This window comes from Ailuropoda melanoleuca, chromosome 16 (genome assembly GCF_002007445.2).
Source record: "Ailuropoda melanoleuca isolate Jingjing chromosome 16, ASM200744v2, whole genome shotgun sequence".
Classification (NCBI taxonomy): Eukaryota; Metazoa; Chordata; class Mammalia; order Carnivora; family Ursidae; genus Ailuropoda; species Ailuropoda melanoleuca.
The window spans coordinates 80,559,351-80,567,156 of record NC_048233.1 but is presented as its reverse complement, the minus strand read 5'-3'; positions in this window follow the sequence as shown (position 1 = coordinate 80,567,156).

Below are 7,806 nucleotides of genomic sequence, written 5' to 3'. Positions count from 1 at the left end.
GGGGAGGAAATGGTTTATAGTGAAAAGTTACTCTAGCTTCTCATGCCTTTAAAGGGAATGGTATTTTTTCCTATATATGGAAAAATAAATCTCATTCTTACACCCTTCAGTTTATAGAGATGGGGAGGGAAGGGAAAAATGGGCTGGCCTTATGAGGTCCCTTTGGGTCCTTTTAAGGTGCCAAAGGAGATGGGCCTTTGTTTTGGAAGAGGACATTAATGATCTTTAGGAAATACATAGTCCTGGAGTCAAAAAGGCAACCAAGAACCCAGTATATTCACTGGGTGTCCAATCTTCTAGGCTACTGACGAATTCTGATCCAGTTTTTAAAATTTTTCTTTTTTGGAGCAGACACATAAAAAGTTTGTACAATAAGGGGCACCTGGGTGGCGCAGTGGTTGGGCGTCTGCCTTCGGCTCAGGGCGTGATCCTGGCGTTGTGGGATTGAGCCCCACATCAGGCTCCTCCGCTGTGAGCCTGCTTCTTCCTCTCCCACTCCCCCNCGAATTCTGATCCAGTTTTTAAAATTTTTCTTTTTTGGAGCAGACACATAAAAAGTTTGTACAATAAACCCTGGCACGTGCTCCACCCCATACCCAGATTCATCATGTCTCATTTGGCAGAAAAATCTAATCACCCTCCTTCTATCATTCATAGAAAACATTAGACTATACATACTCACTTTGCTCTGCCAGCGACNGTTTTACAATAAACCCTGCCACGTGCTCCACCCCATACCCAGATTCATCATGTCTCATTTGGCAGAAATATCTAATCACCCTCCTTCTATCATTCATAGAAAACATTAGACTATACATACTCACTTTGCTCTGCCAGCGACTAAGGCTCTCTTGCTCCTGTTCCCAATTCTTTGCTGTAGGTAACCTGATTTCCTGAAAGAATGAACAAACTAGGCTCGGTTGGCTGATATGTTCAGAAAGATCCAAAGTCCTTTTCACTTTTCTCCTAGGTGCAGGCCAGGTCACCAAATGCTTAGAGCTCAGTTTCCCCACCTATATTTGCTTCCCGTTTTGGCCAAGGAGCCAATTAAATGCAACTCAACTGGGCAAGTGTTTAATGGTATCTATGTGGAGAAGAAAGGGTTGTGCCTGATGCTCTGGGAGACACGGAATGAACCAGGCACTCCGGGGTGATGTAGATGGCTGTAACACAAGACAGGATGATATAAATGCTACAGTTAGAGAAACAAGGGGCCCCAAAGAAGAAGAGAAACTGATTTACTGAGTTTGAAGAAAACAGGGAAGACTTTGAACAGAAGGTGGAATTTTGAAATCAAAAAACTGCAGGAGAAAAAGAGAGTCAGAGCATGTGAAATGAGTGTTGCAATTAACTTGTCTATTTTTATCTATGCCAGAGCCTATAGAAAATCAGAAAGCACCTGCGATGTATCCAGGTGTATATCATGTGAATTGCACAGGCAAAATGAAAAAGAACTGCTGCGCAAGGCAATGAGTATCTTGATGGACTAGCCCATCACATTCACCTTTGTATTCCTACTGGCATATAATAGGCATTCAACGAGGCTTTTTGAATGAACAAATGAAGTCCGTGAGATGGCTAGAACTCTGTAAAATAGTCAACAGAAAGGACATTATTGCAGGCAGAGGGTTTGGAGGGCAAAGGATGGAGGAGAGAGGTGGAGGACATATTTTGGGTATGGCTGAGAGTGGCAGAGCATTTTGTGGGAGAAGGGCTTTGAAAGTTATAAGGATGAATAGCCAATCTGCATGTCTTTACCCATTTTTCTATCAGATTTCTGGACCTTTGTCTTTCAATTTTCATGAGTCCTTTATATATTAGGGATATTAGTGAAAACACTAATGCGAAAAGATATGTGCACTTTAATGTTTACTGTAGCATTATTTTACAATAGCCCAACTATGGATGCAGCCCAGTTGTCCATCCACAGATGGATGGATGAAGATGTGGTATATATATGCAACAGAATATTACTCATAAAAAGGAATGAAATCTTGCCATTTGCAACAACGTGGATAGGATCTAGGGGTATAATACTAAGTGAAATAAGTCAGTCGGAGAAAGACAAATACCATATGATTTCACTCACATGTGCAATTTAAGAAACAAAACAAAGGAACAAATATAAATACAGAGAACTAGTGGTTGCCAGAAGGGAAGCAGCTCCGGGGTGGGGGGGGGTGAAACAGGTGAAGGGGATTAAGAGTATACTCATTATCATGAGCACTAAGTAATGTATAGAATTGTTGAATCACTATATTGTATACCTGAAACTAGTATAGAATTATATTAAGTATATTTATATTAAGTATACTGGAATTAAAAAATAAAAAGATGAAAGATTCAGTCTCCTTACACTGATCCTACCCGTTCTGGGTATGCTGATGGCTTATGTGTGTCTTTGTTCGTACTTTTGTGCCTTGTTGTACCATATGGGGTCTCAAAAGAAAACAAAAGGCAGTCTTAAAGCGTTTAATTGTATATTAATGAAGGGACTATTTACAGAAGTGCGGGCAGAGTTATGGGAGCCAAAGAGGATGTTGACACAATTGGGAAGCTGTTACGTCCCCTAAAGCCTTAAGGGGCCAGAGGCGGGGTCTGTGTAACTGTAGCAGCAAGAGCTATAGCCAAGGGTGTGAGCTGCCTAATTTGTCACAGCTACTGCCAAAACAGAGCAGAAAAGGGGAGGGTGAACTCTGATTTCCACTTCCTCTGGACTTCCAATTTCATTGGCTGAACATCACCAGAAGACAAGAACAAGGGTGTAAAGACGATGCAGTCCACACAGGTCAGTCTCCCAGGGTGCAGAGCCAGGGAGAGGGCTGTGCTGGCTATCTCTCACCTGCCTCTCCAGATCTCCTCTTCATCCTTCTCTATTCTGTTGTGTCCCTGGTGACTAGTCTTCCTATGGATTTCATCAACAGGTACCCTTGCTCTCTGGCTTCTGATTGGTCTTAAATCATAGGACGTCCTGTTAGGAAATTGGAGGGGAGAAAAGGCAAATGATTTATTCTCTCAGTTTCCTCCCTGTGCTTTAGCCAAGGGCTGGTGGGCCCCTTGACCGTGGGTCACAACTGTCCAAGTGGCCCTCTCCACATGACTCTCTTCTCTTTGGTCTGGGGAATCACTCTTTTCACTTGTGTATTCAGGTTTCCAGGATTAGGATTTGCTCCTGATCTTAACAACTTTGGGATATTATCCTATCACTTGTGGTTTCTCTAATACCCTACCCACATTTGTAGAAAGTCCCTGTATTAAATATCCTCAAATTATTCCACTTGAATGTTCTAGCTCATCTTACCATTGACCTAATTGCTCTAAGGGCAGAAAATGGATGTGGATGGGCAAGTGGAGGCTTGTCTCCCTCTTTGGTCTCCCCCAACCCCAAAATGGAGGCAAGCATGATACCTATGACTTTACTTTTGAACTTGGAGTTCTACTCATGCAAATTAACACAAGGATCCCAGTAAATACAGGATGACCTGTCCTCTCTTGGAGAAGGCCTGGCTCATGGAAAGCTCAGAGCAATTATGTGAATATGAATTTTTTACAAAATTTAATGGATATGTTTTTTTTCCATTTTCTCTTTGGATAAAAATAAAAAAAATATGTTTTTCCATAGTTTGAGCACATTCTTTTACCTCCAGAGAAAACCTTATGGATTGAGAGCTGGGAGTGGGGAATCCAGGAGGATGCTAGGATGCCAGTAGGGACTTCAGTCTTTTGATTCAAAAGCATCATATCTGCAGGACCTGTGTATTTTCCAAGAAAAGACCATTGAAGAGAGCCAAAAGTGTGCAGAAGTTAATCAGTTAGGTTTATAGATTTCTAGAATTCTCAAGTTTAAAGAAAGGATTCCATTCTTTGCCCCTAAAGAAATGTAAGAGTTTCAAATGCTGAAGCAATGCCGCTGTAAAAGGTGCCTGTTCTTCAAGATTATGCTAGATTTATGAAGGGTGAAGAAGGAAACATCTCCTTTAGAAGGTTTCCTTTGAAGGGATTGATGGACCCTCCTTGCAGGCCATTGCAGAGTTCAGTTTGTAAAGTTTCTCAAGACGCTGGAGCTCCATTTCTATTGGTTTCAAGAAACTATTTAGCCCTTCTATGCAAAAGAGGGTAGAGGATTTCAAAAACCCCTAAGACCAAAATGGAAAAAAAATATTTAAGAAAATCTCTCCATGCTGGGATAAAATTAAAATACAGACTTTGTAGTCACTGTTTACAAAGAGAGCCAAATAGCGAACTACACTCCATAATTTGTACACATATGCTAAATAGGTTAGAAAAATTGTTGTCAAATAACTGAATCATAATGATTTTCCAGTTAGAAAAGAAACTTCCCAAGTGAAAAACTGAATAGTAAAGCTGTGGTTTGAAAGTAAAGATTACACTTGGAAATTATAAAATAAAATAATAGCTAGGGGCGCCTGGGTGGCTCAGTTGGCGAAGGGTCTGACTCTTGGTTTTACTCTAGGTTGTGATCTCAGGGTGCCGGGATCCAGCTCTGTGTTGGGCTCCATGCTTCACGAGTCTGCTTAAGTCTGCTTAAGACTCTTTAACCCTCACCCTCTACCCCTACCCACCCCATGCGTGAGTGCTCTCTCTCTCTCAAATAAATAAATAGTTTTTAATTTAAAAGAAGATTTTATTTATTTATTTGTCAGAGAGAGAGAGAGAGAGAGAATACACAAGCAGGGGGAGGGGCAGACAGAGGGAGAAGCAGGCTCCCCGCTGAGCAGGAGCCCGATGCGGTACTTGATCCCAGGACCCCGGGATCACGACCTGAACTGAAGGCAGATGTTTAACGGACTGAGCCACCCAAATAAATATTTTTTAAAATGTGTAAATACTGTATGGAATAGAAGTTTGAATAGGATTCTATTTTTAAAAGCATAAACGCTTCTTTGCCTAACTTTTTTTTTTTTAATGAGAGAAAGAGACAATTCAATATGTGATGGCTTCAGGTTCTCTCCTAGTTATAAAAAACAAACATTTGCAAATTGACAACACACTAATACTTTGTACTCATAAAAATAATTTTAAAAAAAGAAGACAAACACATACAAGTGACTGTAGTATATTCTTTATTTTTTTTTTTTTTAGTTATCGAGTATAGTTTTATTGCATGAAATTCAATCTCAAACATTGGGACATAGAGCTAAGTCAGTTGTTCATGTCCTAGAACACAAGGATGGGCATTGTCTCGCCCTGTTAATTCCCAACGATGCGCTTACAGTGGTCTCCTTCCTGTAGATCAGCTCCTTCTTTGTACATGTGTATAAGAAGTGTCAACTATTAAATACTCAGTGGTTTCTGGGGACTCCAGATGTTCCTGTGGCTTCTAATACTTTCGTCTATGTTGAATTCTTCATAAGCAAACATTACTGGAATGATTCACTCACAGCCGGGAAACACAATGTTTATATTATGGGGAGGGAAATTACCGCATCACCAAGGTGGTGAACAACACTTCTTTGAAAGTCAAGGACTGCTCACCAGTACTGTGTATTAAGAACATTAGTTAAGGGCTCCTGGGTGGCACAGTGGTTGGGTGTCTGCCTTTGGCTCAGGGCGTGATCCTGGCGTTATGGGATCGAGCCCCACATCAGGCTCCTCTNGGGGCTCCTGGGTGGCACAGTGGTTGGGTGTCTGCCTTTGGTTCAGGGCGTGATCCTGGCGTTATGGGATCGAGCCCCACATCAGGCTTCTCTGCTATGAGCCTGCTTCTTCCTCTCCCACTCCCCCTGCTTGTGTTCCCTCTCTCGCTGGCTGTCTCTATCTCTGTCAAATGAATAAATAAAATCTTTAAAAAAAAATAAGATAGGAGAAAGAAGGATAAACTGTTAATCTACCCAGGTAGATCAGGTCAAGGTCGATATCATGGTGCTGACGTAGAGTGAATGAGGAATAGTTTCATCAGCAGGCAGGGCAAACACGGTGTTGATTCCCTGTGTTATGACATGGGATGGGGAAATGTATGCACTATGAGAGATCCCACCACACGCTGAGACAAATGTTCACATGATCTCGGGTGCCATTGCTTTCAAAAGCAATGGGGTATCAAGGACAGATTGGAAGAAGAAATGGTTATAAAAGGGGTTTTGTAGAAGTTTCAGTGGAGAATTTCTGTAGATAGCATCAGAGTGCAATTGAAAACCAACAGGGAAAACCAAGTACATAACTTCAATGTGGGATGTTTACCAGAGAGACTTTTTATCATGTGTCATAAAATATTAAAATATGCATGTAGGATGACATATTAGTCAGGTTTCTCCAGAAAAGCAGAGTATATGTCTATATTTCTTTATATTTCAGACATATGTATGAAGAGATTGATTATAAGGTATTGGTTCACGTGACCATGGAGGCCAAGAAGTCCCTCATCTGCTCTCTGCAAATTGGAGCCCCAGGGAAGCTGGAGGTGTAGTTTGAAGGCCTCAGAGTCAGAGGCTAAGGGTGTAGACATCAGTCTGAGACTGAAGGCCTGAGGACTAGGAGTGCCAGGGGCAGAAGTCCGATGTCCCAGCTCAGTCAGTCAGGAAGAGAGCAGATTCAGCCTTCCGGTGCCTTCTCCTGCTATTCAAGCCCTCAGTGGCTTGGATGATGCCCACCCATACTGGGGAGGGTCGTCTGCTTCCCGCAGTTCACCAACTTGAATGCCCTTCTCATTCAGAAACACCCCTGCAAAACACCCAGCAAGGATGCTTAACCAGGTAAACATCATTTGGCCTCCCGTGGCCCACTCAAGTGAACACATAAAATTCATCACCACAGATGGCAGTAATATGAACCAATTTGAGAACAACCTTTGTTATTTTTTAAAAATAATTAAAATTAAATTAGCTCCCTGTACTTCATGTGTTTTTTCCAATTCGATGATTCATTTTATGTTACAAATGTCTTAGATCTCTTCTGTGACATGTTTGCATGAGACAGTTAGAAATGTAGGCTGATACAGGTGTGTCCTACTGGTGACTTAAACGCCACAGGTGGCCTGGCCTTTTCTTCTATAATTTCACGTGGTTAGTCACTCTTTGTGAAGTCCCAAGTAAAACAAAGTATATGGCAGCTCCATTCCTGGGAACTTTGACATAGGATAAAGCCTGAAAGTTATTAAGTTCTGGGGTTAGGTAATTATAAATAAGTTTATCTTCTTCATGAATGTCTGGTGGGACATTCAAAAGCCATGAGAGACAATTCATCATTGTCTGGGACTGTCCTGAACATGACAGAAAATCTGGCATTCTTGGATATCTTTTCTAAATGCTTTTATTGACTTGTCACCTCCTTCACTCATGTGACAAAAAATGACATGCTCAAAATTTTGCAGAAATCCCACTATGGGATGGTACTTCCTTTGCCAAAGATGGCTACGGTATGCCTTTTTCAGGATGAGGGAAGCACGCCCACGGGCAGGAACTAACATTATGACATGCAGCAAAACACTTCTGAAAGTCTATCCTAGGTTTGGACTACCCTTTACTGTTAATAGTAATCGAGGCACACACTTTATAGGAAGATGCTAAAGGAAGTTTATAAAACTGCAGAAACTCACGAATGCTTTCAACAGTGCACACCATCTAGGATCAGTGCTGGCAGTAAAGCATGCAAATGGAGTTTAAAAAAAATAACCAGTCAGAGTGTGAGCAGAACGTGAGCTAAAATGAGGCTCTGCCCTCACCCTTACTAACTTGAGATAGGTGGCAAACACTACACTTAAATTCTTCCACATGAAGTGTTAATGAGCAGGCCTGGTGGCTGCTGATTCGGAGGTCACCAACGTATTCCAAATTTTTTAGGAATACC